Genomic DNA, 12,170 nt, shown 5'->3' with positions numbered 1-12,170 from the left:
TTTTAACGGACTAAAGAAGGGGTAACCTTGAAACTCTGTTTTATACCTGGGGGCATGCAAACCTTTTGGCGTGCAAGCGAAGAGCGACTATTTTTTTTTTTTTTTTTTTTTTAATTTATAGGACCTCTAACCCTTTAAACTCGTAGGATTGGTCGTCTCCTAACTTGCATAAAGAAAGGATGTGGGGAAAAACTCTAAAATTTGTCGTTTTATATGAGACATTCTTATCACACGACTGGATTAATCGAGCAGTTTTAGCACATAGTTCAAGCTCGTTAAAAAATAAACATAAGACACGAGCAAATGTCTCCACCCGTGTTTAAGCTCGTTAAAAAATGAACTATTCCCCGGTAAATAACCATCGTGAATGTAGTACTTCAGCCATTAAAAGCCTTGGTCGTGTTTGCACCGTCACCTCCACTTTTTCATTGGCTGATCATTCACCTCCATTTGATTGTTTACCCATTTTTAAGAACAGCTGCGAAGAGTGATTTCACTAGCCATCCTTGTGACACTGCCATGATTGGAAAATTCCAAACCTTACTTGGAATCAGCTGCTACCCGTTTTATCACTCGTTCCTCAAAAAACGAGTCTCCTTTAAGCTCTTTTCAACTGACTCGTAAAATATGAAAAGATTGCCGAGCCATTGGCCTCTCCAGCTCGTTAAAGGGACAGGAAGTGCTATCCCTCCTCTAGATTTTAATCTTTTTGGACCTGAGGGATTATTACACAAAAAGATCGAGCGCTTGTTTTGTTTGGCTCGTTAAAAGTATCGAAAATCCATCCCTTCTGTATTGTTTTATACTTTTTCGGACTTAAGGGATTAGATGACGAAAAAGGAATTTTGGAGTTACCTTTACGTTCCTTTTCAGACTCTCTAAAATTGAAAAGGACCGAGTTATCTTTGTCATTAAACTCGTTAAAAAAGATTAATAGCGACAAACTTGTCTATAGACGATAACGAGTTTCACTATCGCTAGGCTCGTTAAAACATAGCGATGGGTTTGCCCGAAGGGAAAATTATAGAACAAGCATATGTTATCCTCCTCAAGCTTGACAAAAATAAAGAGGTACTGGTCAGCAATGACTGGGGAAAATTGGGAAGAAAACTTAAAGAAACTTTGTTGGTAGCAAGTCGCTCTTGAACATGACACTTCCACTCCGTGTCCGAGTCGGGTTGGGTTGTTTCATTCACCGGTCACATCACCATGGTCATGCCATACCATCCACATTTGGGGTTAATGCTACCAATCCATCACATCAGTGTCGCCGATATGTTCAAGAGAAGTCATTCAGTGAATTCACCTGTGTCTCACCCACTACCATACATTATACTCCATTCTTTCATGACCGCCACCCTGAACCTTATATCACCAGATCGTTTTCACCTCCATTAAAATCGTTTGCTCCGTTCCGTGTCATTGATGTGGGATTCATTAAGGCCCTCCTATGACAGATCACTTCTTTTCGACATCAGCTCATTATCCAAGAAGTTGATCTAGGAACACCCCATTCAGTACTTTGAAGCTTGCATGCCTCAATGGCAAGTTTCTCACTTCCGGCGACAGGTTTACATCAATGGCCTTCACCGAAAGATTTTGCGTGGTGTTCGACACCAAGTCCTTTATTCACACCACGTGAATTGTACTGCAGTACCTTGAGGGTCATTATCATTATCGGTGATTCCTCTCGCGCTTGTTAACAATTTACATCATTGACTGGTAATCAAGCAATGTCTTTCCATGTTCGACTTCAGAACATTTCTCACATGGATCGACTTGTACTTCGAGTAAAGATCGGACGAGATTGAAGACCCCGGATCTAGTTTCATCCATCCGGGCTACGATATATATTCAGGGAAATAAAGACATTAAATGTACATCATTGCTGCATAGATAATCATCCACTCAAAAGGATGATGGCTCTATCAGAATCATCAGTCTACACTCAGACGATTGTCTGTCCTATGTACATGAAAATGAATTTATAAAGCTAAGCATGGGAATGCCCGCCTCAGCCAGATCATGAAAATATTATGATGATAATGTATTGTATTGTATCTTATTACAGGTCTCCTCCCAGCATTGAAAGAACTTCGGATCCTCACAATAAAGCATTTCACCCGACATCAAAAGATTAATGGCCTCATGCTTTAGGGGGCAACTGTTATAGACATTTTTGGGCCCTACAACCCCAAGCATGAAATGTCCATAAACCAAAGGCTCCTAAGTCCCTAAAAGTGTTTTTCTAACCCCTAAAGGAACAAGGTCAACAGATTACAGCTTCTCCCAGAAGTTCTCCATGAGAAACTGCTCAGAATTGGTCAAAACAGGATCATTGCAGCTACTCCACTGGCTAAGTGCGTTGCATCTCACCCAAATACACTGTGAGGGTGCGTTGCATTTCAAAAGTCCCTTCTGTGGGGTGCGATGGACGAGAAATGACAAATGGCAGTGTCATTCCGCGAGGTGGAGAGGCAACGGAAGCTTCCAGAATCTTGAATCTCCTGTGACACTTGCCTCACTGAATTCGACCAAGGATGAGTAAGAGGCCATCAGTCTCCAAGTGGAAGCAAGAACTATCAGAGGGAAGACACTAATCAAATCACAAGCTGACTCATCCCCCTTACAGATATCTATATATGGATCCCTCATCCCAGAGATCCAAAGGCTGGAATTTTGCATATTGTAAGGAATTGTTGTTGGTTTCTTGAGACAAACATCAGATTGTTGGGTGATCTAAGCTTTGTTTGAGGTGAAGAGGGGCTTCTCTGCTGGGAGGTTGATGCTGGGTCAGAACAACTGGTTGTAACTCCTCTTGGCTCTTTTCTTGTTTATCAACAAAAGCTATTTGAGTTTTCCTCCATGCTTTTGTGTCATTGATGCTTGTTACATTTTATGGTCAATTTACATCTGATCCTAGATTGTTTATGATTATAGATCCATGTCTTTGTATAGTGCTATGCTTCTGTGATCTTACAGGCACTTTGTGAAGCTGGGCGTGCAAGGGAGTAGGTAGCTGAGGACTATCAAAGAAGAGAGGGATCAAATCAGGAGATTAGCGCAAGACAGAGGTTGGTCTTTCTGTTCCTCTCTATCCATAATTCATAAAGGAAAAACAAAAGTAACTTTTCTCTGTTTGTTTCTAAGGCAGCTGTCACACCTTAGTGGGATAGAGCAGTCTATATAGACACTTTTCCCTCTAACAAGGCCCCTAACACAAGCATGGTGACTTGCCCTCGAGTCACTCTACGGGCATGGAGATCTTGGCGCGAAGGCCCCCCAGCTCGACATGTACGACTGCTACCTTGGTAGTGCACTGTGCAGCCACCTACTTTATTTACTTGACCAACTACTCCGTTGCTGGCTCTGCACTGTTAGCCTGAAGCTTCTGCTGAGTCTCCTACAGACTAGCCAACTTGCCTTCAATGGAGGCCGTGATCAAGTAGGCCTCGTCCAACCAAGGCTTCAAGCATGCCTTCAGTACTGCCTCCTGATGTTGAGCTACATCTACTTGCTCCTTCAATGCCTTGGCCTCTTACAGCTTCACGAGTCTCTGTGTGAGGGAAACAGTACGTGTTGTCCCTTTTACCTCATCATAGCGCTACTGCATATCTCACGCCTCTGTTTCCAGCCTCTGCACAGTAGGGTCTTCTTGTAGGCTAGTTAGTACTTCAAACGACTGTTCAAAAAGCGTTGTGCAGTCCACCACTACACTTTCTACTGTTGCTATAACCTCTGTTATAGTAGTCACGCACTGCTCCTTGACTTCCGGTGGAGTCGAAGGCTAGGCCCTCAACTGCAATTTTGCAATTTGAAGGTTCAGCTCCAACTGAACCTTTGCCAATTTTGTGTAGGCGTCACGCACCCCAGTAGTGAGTTTGCGAACGTGCACATCTACCAGCTCATCCGCAGGAATTCCCAACTCCGGGATCATTCGACACGCTTCCTCCACGGCCTTAATCATGCGCTGATTCGTGTTACTGAGTGTCATCATGGAGGCGAGGATGGAATCTTGCTGTACACCCATCTGAGTATTGTTGATCTTCTATTCACTGATCACTTACAAAGCACGTTGTTTGCAGACCCTCAGTTCCACGATCACCCCATCTTGTAGCAGGTGGAGCACCTCGCTAGGAAGTGCTGCCAAGTTCAACCCTACTCCCTTGAGTGTGCTGAAAATGAGCCTCTCAGCATCGGTCTCTGTCATCAGTGCTCCATCTGTAAGCATTATGGCTCGGGAGTCCTTCGCACGCAACATCTCGGTGGCTTCTGAAGTACCAATGGCCAAATTGGTGGATGCCACTCCGGTTTGTGATGCCCGAATCTATAGCTCTCGCAGATTCGCCTAAATGGCCCCTACGCTTGCTGTTGTTGCTGCTCAAACTATTGTAGTAGTTCCGTGGTGGCATCCCGCACTGTATCTCCAATGTCGTTCAGACCCCCCTCTGCTAGGGTGATCAGGTCCATGGACATCTTACTGGCCTTGGAATTCTTCCACGACCCTACTTTTTCTGTTCCCCTTGGATGCTTGATACGGAACGGAGGCCTCTGTGGGTTCGCTCCTCCCTGCTTTGTTTGACCATCCTCTTCTTCCTCTTCTTCTGGGGAGGGTGAATTTTCTTTGTCGGAGCATCACTTCTCTCCTCCTATCTGTCCACCTGTCTCCTGTGTGGCAGCGTGGTCTGCCTTAGCCTTATCCTCAGCCTCCTTTCTCCTTTTCTCAGCCAACTGCTCCATCTTGAGCTTGGCTTCATCCTTCTTCCACTGTGCGGCTATCTTGTTGGATCCCATCGTTAAGTCCGAGGTAGTGTGCCATTCTACTAGCCAGCTATCAATAACCGCTTGAATCGCATCATCCGTCGCCAAGTAGGGAAAGTCATGCCACTTCTACTCGGGGTCCTTCCGCACCCTTATGGATACATGGTGGAAATCAACCTTAAATTCCGCGTATGGCTGCAATTTATCAAAGACAGTAGGTGACAACCACGACTTGCGGTTGATGGCCATGTGCACGTTCATCTCCATCAAGATCCAAAAGATCTTGTTGTCCTTGATCTGTTGAGGTTCCTTAGTTTCCCATAGCGAGTGTACTTCGCGACCTCAGGCAGGTCCAGCACGATCGAGGGAAATTGGCTGTCTTCGGGTAGCCCCCAGGCTACCAGCACGATATACATCAAGAGCCATGCATAGTGGAAGGTCTTGCTGAGATCCTGTTCCTCGTGGCAGTTCGCAAGGAACTCACCGCAGAGGTAGCACGCCTAATTAAACTGAACGCCCTCCATGCATTGGGCCACTGGAGCTATGACAAGTGCCGGTACTTCATCGGAGCAACACTTCCGTATGACCTTCCCTGCCAATATTTGTGTGGCCACTTTGACCGCAGGGTCAGAAATACTTGTAATTGCATAGCCGCGTGACTTCTTTACTAACTCAAACTTCTTCATGGCCTCTGCGAGGGCCAGTTCGCTCACCTTTCCACCAAACATCATAGCTGGATTCTCCCCTGAATATGGCAGCCATGTGATTCTGTGGATCAGTCTATCAGTGATGGGTATTGGCTCCTCCAGCCACAAACACCCATCATGTACCAAGCACAACAACTGTTTGATTACCAACAAGGTAATGGGTGTGTGGTTGTAGTGCGGCACCCATAGTAGGTTGAGTAGGCCTGCCTTATCCATGCCTTTAAGCCACTTCTACAGTTCCAACACGTTCATCTCGGTGGTCCTATGGAGGACACGGTGCATAAGCTCATATGTCACCAAGTGAGGGAATCGCTTGGTGTCAGTTAAGTCCCAATCCTCCAATTTCAACATTGGAATCTGCCCCAAGCGCATTGCAGAGGTGTGTAGAAGGTGACCTTGCTCTCTTCAATGTCCTTAGGAACCTTAGCCTTGCCCCTATGCAGAGGGACGTACTCAGGAAATTTAGTAATGGGTTCAAACCCCTCAACTTCAACGTCCTCAGTTTCTATCCCAAGATCCTCATCATCCATTGGGATATCCTCAATTTCTTCCTCCTCCAGTTCTAGGTTAATGGTTTTTCCCTTTTATTGAGTGGTGGGCCTGTCCTTTGGCGGGTTTCTCCTAGGTGACGTGTGAACTGGTGGTGTCGCGGCCTGCTTTCCTTTCTTGCCTTTTGTGCCTTCCTAGGTCTGGGTAGGCCTTGGTCTAGGTGACCGTGGCAACTTGGGTATCTCTGCAACATTCGGAGCAATTCCCTCTGCTTCCATAGTAACCACTAGCACAACCCCTTTGGCTGTCACTGCTTCCCCAATATCTACAGTTTTTTCCGGTGTCGACATGACGCTATTCAACAGTTCTTGTGTCTCCTTTGGCAATTGCTCAAACGCCGAACTCGCTATCAGAGCTTCAAAGAATTCATGGTTCATACGCGTCTGAGAGCTCAACAACTCAATGCTCAAAATGCCAAGTGTTCTTTGTTGGGCAACCACATGTAATTTATAGGCCATTTTGAATTCAAATTGAACCGTTCCCCCAAAAATCGGTTCATTAATGCTAGATTGGCGGCAAATCAAGGATCTCATCCATATATTTCATCTTAAATACCGCTCCCCACTCCATTTCACTGTTTTTTTGTCGTCAAATCATGAACAGTGACTTTAACAGTCACTTTCCAGCTGACCTGCATGGTTTTATCCTAGGTAGCGCAGCCGTCTGCGTTCTTGTGTGGTCTCTGTGACATTTCCTCATTCTGCGCAGTTTCTTCATCGCGTAGTTCCCTAACCTGAGCAGTGTAGTTTATAGTTCTGCACCTCCTTTCAACTGCCTGGAGCGCTAAGAATGTGCTTCCTTCATATAGTCACCTAGTCAGATCACCAGTGTATGGCTTCAATCGGCTACCATTCACCTTTCCTGGGAAGGGCTCCCCATTTAACTTAACCAACTGAACTGCTCCACCGTCGGTAATCTCTTTGATGACATAGGGCACCAGCCAATGCATCCTAAATTTCCCTGGAAATTTATCAAAATTGTTGTCATATAGCAAAACCAGACCATTTACCTTGAAGGTGCGTAGTTTAATGTGTCGATCATGCCATGCCTTTTCGCGCTCCTTTTGAACTTGTTGATGAAATCCAGCTAGAAATCGGTCCTCCTCAAGCTCTGGTAGCTGCACGAGCCTCTCTTCCAAGGCTCCACGGTCCACCATTCCTGTGAGTGCCGCTATGCGTAGACTAGGTACAATGTATTCCATTGGTATCACAGCTTCTACGCCATACATAAGTCTGAAAGGCGTTTGCCTAGTCAACTTCTTGCAAGTTGTTTTGTAGGCCCATAGCACCGCTGGTACGTGCACATCCCAATCAATTCTCTGAGCATTGCAGACCTTTGTCAGTGTGTTCTCCAATATTTTATTGAATGTTTCCACCATCGCATTGGCCTGTGGGTGTTAAGGCATGCTATTCTAATGATACACCTAAAATTCTTCTGTCAACGCGCTGATTGTTTCATTAATGAAGTGCGTACCGCGATCGCTCATCAAGATCTTTGGATAGCCAAATCTCGTCAATATGTGTTCAAAAAGAAACTTCGTTGTTGTCGCATCGGTACAGTCCTTCACAGGCTGCACCTCTGCCCACTTGGTCAAGTACTATGTCGTAGTGATGATGTACCGCACACCTGTTTTCTTTTCTGGAGGCTGGTCCCACAAAGTCAACCGCCCATTTCTCGAACGATTGTAATGTCACCTGTTGTATCAACGACAGTTCATCCCTCCACGATGGCTTGCCAGTCCTTTGACATGCATCACAAGCCCTACAATATGCTTTCGCGTCCTTATGTAGAGTTGGCCACCACAATCTAGCACGCAAAACCTTCTGTGTTGTCACTTTTCTTGCATAATATCCTCTTGTAGTTCCTCCATGAGCCTCCATGAGGATGCTGCTTCACTCAAAGTTAGGTACATTGCATCGCAATATTTCGTTCGACCCCATTTTGTACAAATGTCCTGCAATGACAGAGAACTCTGTTGCGCGCACTACTAACTCCTTATTCTGTTGGCTTGTATACCCTTTTGGAGCAGTCCCTATTGTCAGGAATGATATCTTCAAAGTGACTGTTCGCGATGCGTACTGCAAAGAGCTACACATCAGGCAGTACTTCCTCCAAATTAGTGGGTTCCTCTCCGGTTTCGATGCGTGACATATGATTTGGTCCTGCGTTCAATTGTCCAGGCTTCACAATAACTTCAAAATCATACTCCTGGAATAATAACAACCACCTACAGATCTTCCCCCCCAACACAGGCTTATTAACCAGGTATTTTAACACAGAATGATCTGTATACATCTTAAAATGTCCACCCAGCAAATAGTGCTTGAACTTTTGGAGCGCATATACCATGGCTAGTCCTTCGCGCTCTGTAGTGGAATAGTTCTTCTCAGCCTTGGACAACTTTCTACTCACGAATGCTATAGGATGGTCCAATTCCCCCTCGCCCGCCTATGTCAGCACGACCCCCAGCGCGATACATGAGGCATCCACATGCACATGAAATTCCTTCTTCCAGTCTGGAAAGACTAGGATTGGCGCGGTGACTGTTTTCTCTTTTAGCATGTCCAAGATATTTTGGCATTTATCACTCCAATAGAACATAGCATCCTTTTTCAACAACTTCTCCATGGGCATGGTGATCTAGTCATAGCTCTTGATGAACTTTCTATAGTATCCGGTATGCCCCAGGGTTGTGCGCAGTTGTTTCACATTCCTTGGCACCTCCAAGTTGATTATCACCGTGATCTTCACGGGGTCTACCATCAATCCCTGTCTGCACACCACATGCCCTAGCAAGATCCCAAAAGGGACACAAAACAGACACTTCTTCAGATTGAGCACAATCTGGTATCTTCAACATGTATCTAACATTAAGCGCAGACTTGCCACATGACACTTGTCCCAATCCAAACACTGTCCATTTGTCAAAGTACACCTCCAGGAACTTATGAATCAAGTCTTTGAATGTCCCAATGAATACATGCGAAAAGTTTGCTGGCAAATTCTTCAGCCCAAAAGGCATTACAACATACTAAAAACATCCCCATTCTATCACAAAGGTCGTCTTGCTTCTATCTTCAAGCACAATTTTGATCTGATGATACCCAGAGAACCCATCAGTGAAAGAGTATGCTTCTTGGCTGCCTACATTATCCAGGACTTCATCAGTGAACGGGGTTGGGAAGGGGTCATGCACGCAAGCATCATTAAGCTTCTAGAGATCCACGCATATCCTTATTTCTTCTTTCTATTTCTTTTCTTGAACCACTATCGGGCTTACCCAATCAGATTCTTCTACTGGTTCAATAAATCTTGCCGTGAGCATCTTATCCAACTCAACACGAACCCTTTCCTTATACTTAGGATTAAGGCGGTAAGGTCTTTGTCTTAAAACCTTCGCATCCGGTTTTAGGGTGATCTTCATGACACCTAGGTCTCTTATTATCCCTTTTAGATCAGAAAACTTTGTGGGGAACAAACCCTAATATTTGCAGAGGAGCTCAGCGACCTTGTCTACTATCGCATCATCCCAATAGTCCCCAATCTTTGTGAATTTTGGTTCCGCCTCTGTGCCAATGTTGACATGCCTAGTTTTTAGCGGCACGATTATGTCAAGATCCTCTATCTGCGAACCTTCAACCTCGCGGTGACCTTCGGTTTCTGGAATATTAACTTTTCGGGGATCTGTTGAAAATAGCAACAAGAAATACTAAAAATAGAATTGCTATAAGTATCACTGCTATAAATAGCAGTTCAGCCAGTGTTGATCTTAGCAACAATGGATAGAAAAATGGAAGTGTTAAAAATAGCATTCTCTAAATATCATTTTGGGATACCTTCCTATTTTAGTCAGTCCCTAAACTAAAATAGTGAAGTAAAATTCGAATTTGATCTTAGTAGCTGTTTGTAAAATAATTAATTAATTCATCTTGAGTTAATTAGTTAAGGAAAATCAAACATGAAGTCTATGTGGGGACATGCAACAGTTTCTCCATTAATTGAGGAATTTATCCATCAGTTAAAGAGATAAGGATGAGTTGTAATTAGTTGGCTCAGTTAACTGAGTCAAGTCCAGTTAGATTAATTCAAACAGTTTGTTGAATTAATGTAAGTTCAGTTAGTTAATGCTTGCATGCATGTAACTACTGCACTTTAGATAAATGAGTATTCTCTCATAAATAACTCATGCATGTCAGTTCAGACAGAGACTCAGTTGAGATCAGATGGAGGGGCAGTGTACTATCAGTTGCTAGAATATTCCATTGTGAATATTCCTTGCATGCAGAAGGAATTCTTTCCTTGAGTATTGCACAATTACTTCTTTAGGTTTAGTGAGTGTGATGAGGCCAATTCACACATGTGGCTTCACTGGACCCCAAGAAAAATTGCGCAAGGAAATAGGAGGCTTGGAGGGCTTGAGGAGGACATATACTATGAAATTCAGTCTATGAGTTGTATTGTTTTTTATTACAGAGAGAGCAGGATAGCTTGTGAGCTGATTCTTTTTGTAACTTGAACAAGATTTCCACTTGTATGATAATATAGAGATTGGGGTTTTAGGCTGAGGCTTTCCTCGGGTTATTTCTTCTGTGTTATGTGTGATTGATTTCTCATTCTCAGTTATATGTGTTCACTTGATCTTGCTCAATTCGATTAAGCTTCTGCAAAGCTTTGTAGAAGTAGATCTTGTATTTTTCTTTAGTATATTGCATATCTGTTGATCTACAGTGGGAATTTCTACATGGTATTAGAGCAAAGGTGATCAAGGCGAAGAAAAATATACAAGAAGGAGAAGTTCAATGTTTGGTTCCTGAAGATAGAAATCTATTTCTTATCACATCTCAATTTCACCTATGGCATTCAGTGGTTTAAGACTCGAGTATGCCCTTGATGGAAGCTTGAATTATATAGCTTGGAAGGATCACATGGAGGCAGTATTAGAGGATAACGGTCTAAAGGACTTCATTGATGAAGAAGTCCCCAAGCCGGTTGATGCTACTCAACCGGCGGAATGGAAGAAATGTGTGGCTAGAGCAAGGAGAATCCTCCTGGAGGGAGTTCGAGACCACATTGTCTCGAGCCTCCATGGGAAGGAGACACCGTTTTCGATGTGGAAAACATTGAAAGATTTATATCAGAACAACAGCGATCAGAGGAAGCTGGCGTTGAAAGACAAGCTTTGTAAGATCAAGTGTGAAAAGGGTGACACGATCTCTACATATCTGAACAAGCTCACAACCTACAGGGATGAGCTTGGAAGTGTGGGGATCACGACCGCTGATGATGACATGGTGAGTCTTGCACTCCTCGGTCTTCCTAAGAGCTGGCATAACTACTAAGACTTGGTTAATGGAAGAGAAAAACTGCCAGATTGGGAATGACTTTGGTCGGATCTGATGCAGGAGGAAATAAGAAGAAGCACCAGAGATGGATCCTCATCGAAGCAAGATGATGAGGAAAATATAGCCTTAGCGAGTAAGGCGAGGAAAGGGAAAGGGAAGGCATCCCATTCCAAATCCAGTTCTTCCCATGGTGGGAAGAAGATTGACAAATCGAAAGTGCGATGCTTTCATTGTCATGAAGTGGGCCATTATGCTACAAATTGTCCACAGAAGAAATCCAAGAAGGGTTCCTCAAAGGGATCTGATGGTGAGGCACTAGCCTCACAGTTTGAGCTGGATTTCTCGCTTATCGCATGCATGGTTTCATCCATGGGGGGATGTGTTTGGTACCTGGACAGTGGAGCTTCATTCCACATATCAGGTGACAAGAATCTTTTCAGTACCTTGGAGGAGAAGGATCTCCAGATGCGGATCGAGATGGGCGGTGATGGAAAGTACCGTGTTTCAGGTGAAGGTGCAGTTGTGTTTTAGAGGGAGCATGGAGCTCCCCTCACCCTGACTGATGTAAAGTATGTATCGGGTATTCCTGAGGCATATCGGTACTGGACAGACAAAGCGAATAAGGATTCGAGTCAAGAATCTCTACAAGCTAGAGGTAGACGACTGTGCTGCTTTGAGTTCCAAAGCTGAGATGGTGCAGAGCCAAGATGTTGGCAAGCTATGGCATAGAAGACTGGGCCACTTGCACCATGGAGCCCTGAAGATCATGCAGTAGATTTCTACCGGATTACCCAAGGGAAAACTTGAGCAG

The sequence above is a fragment of the Pinus tabuliformis genome, chromosome 8 (assembly GCF_031772625.1).
Source record: "Pinus tabuliformis cultivar Carrire ecotype Pingquan chromosome 8, CPIR1, whole genome shotgun sequence".
Lineage (NCBI taxonomy): Eukaryota > Viridiplantae > Streptophyta > Pinopsida > Pinales > Pinaceae > Pinus > Pinus tabuliformis.
Note: the sequence above shows the minus strand (reverse complement) of the source record.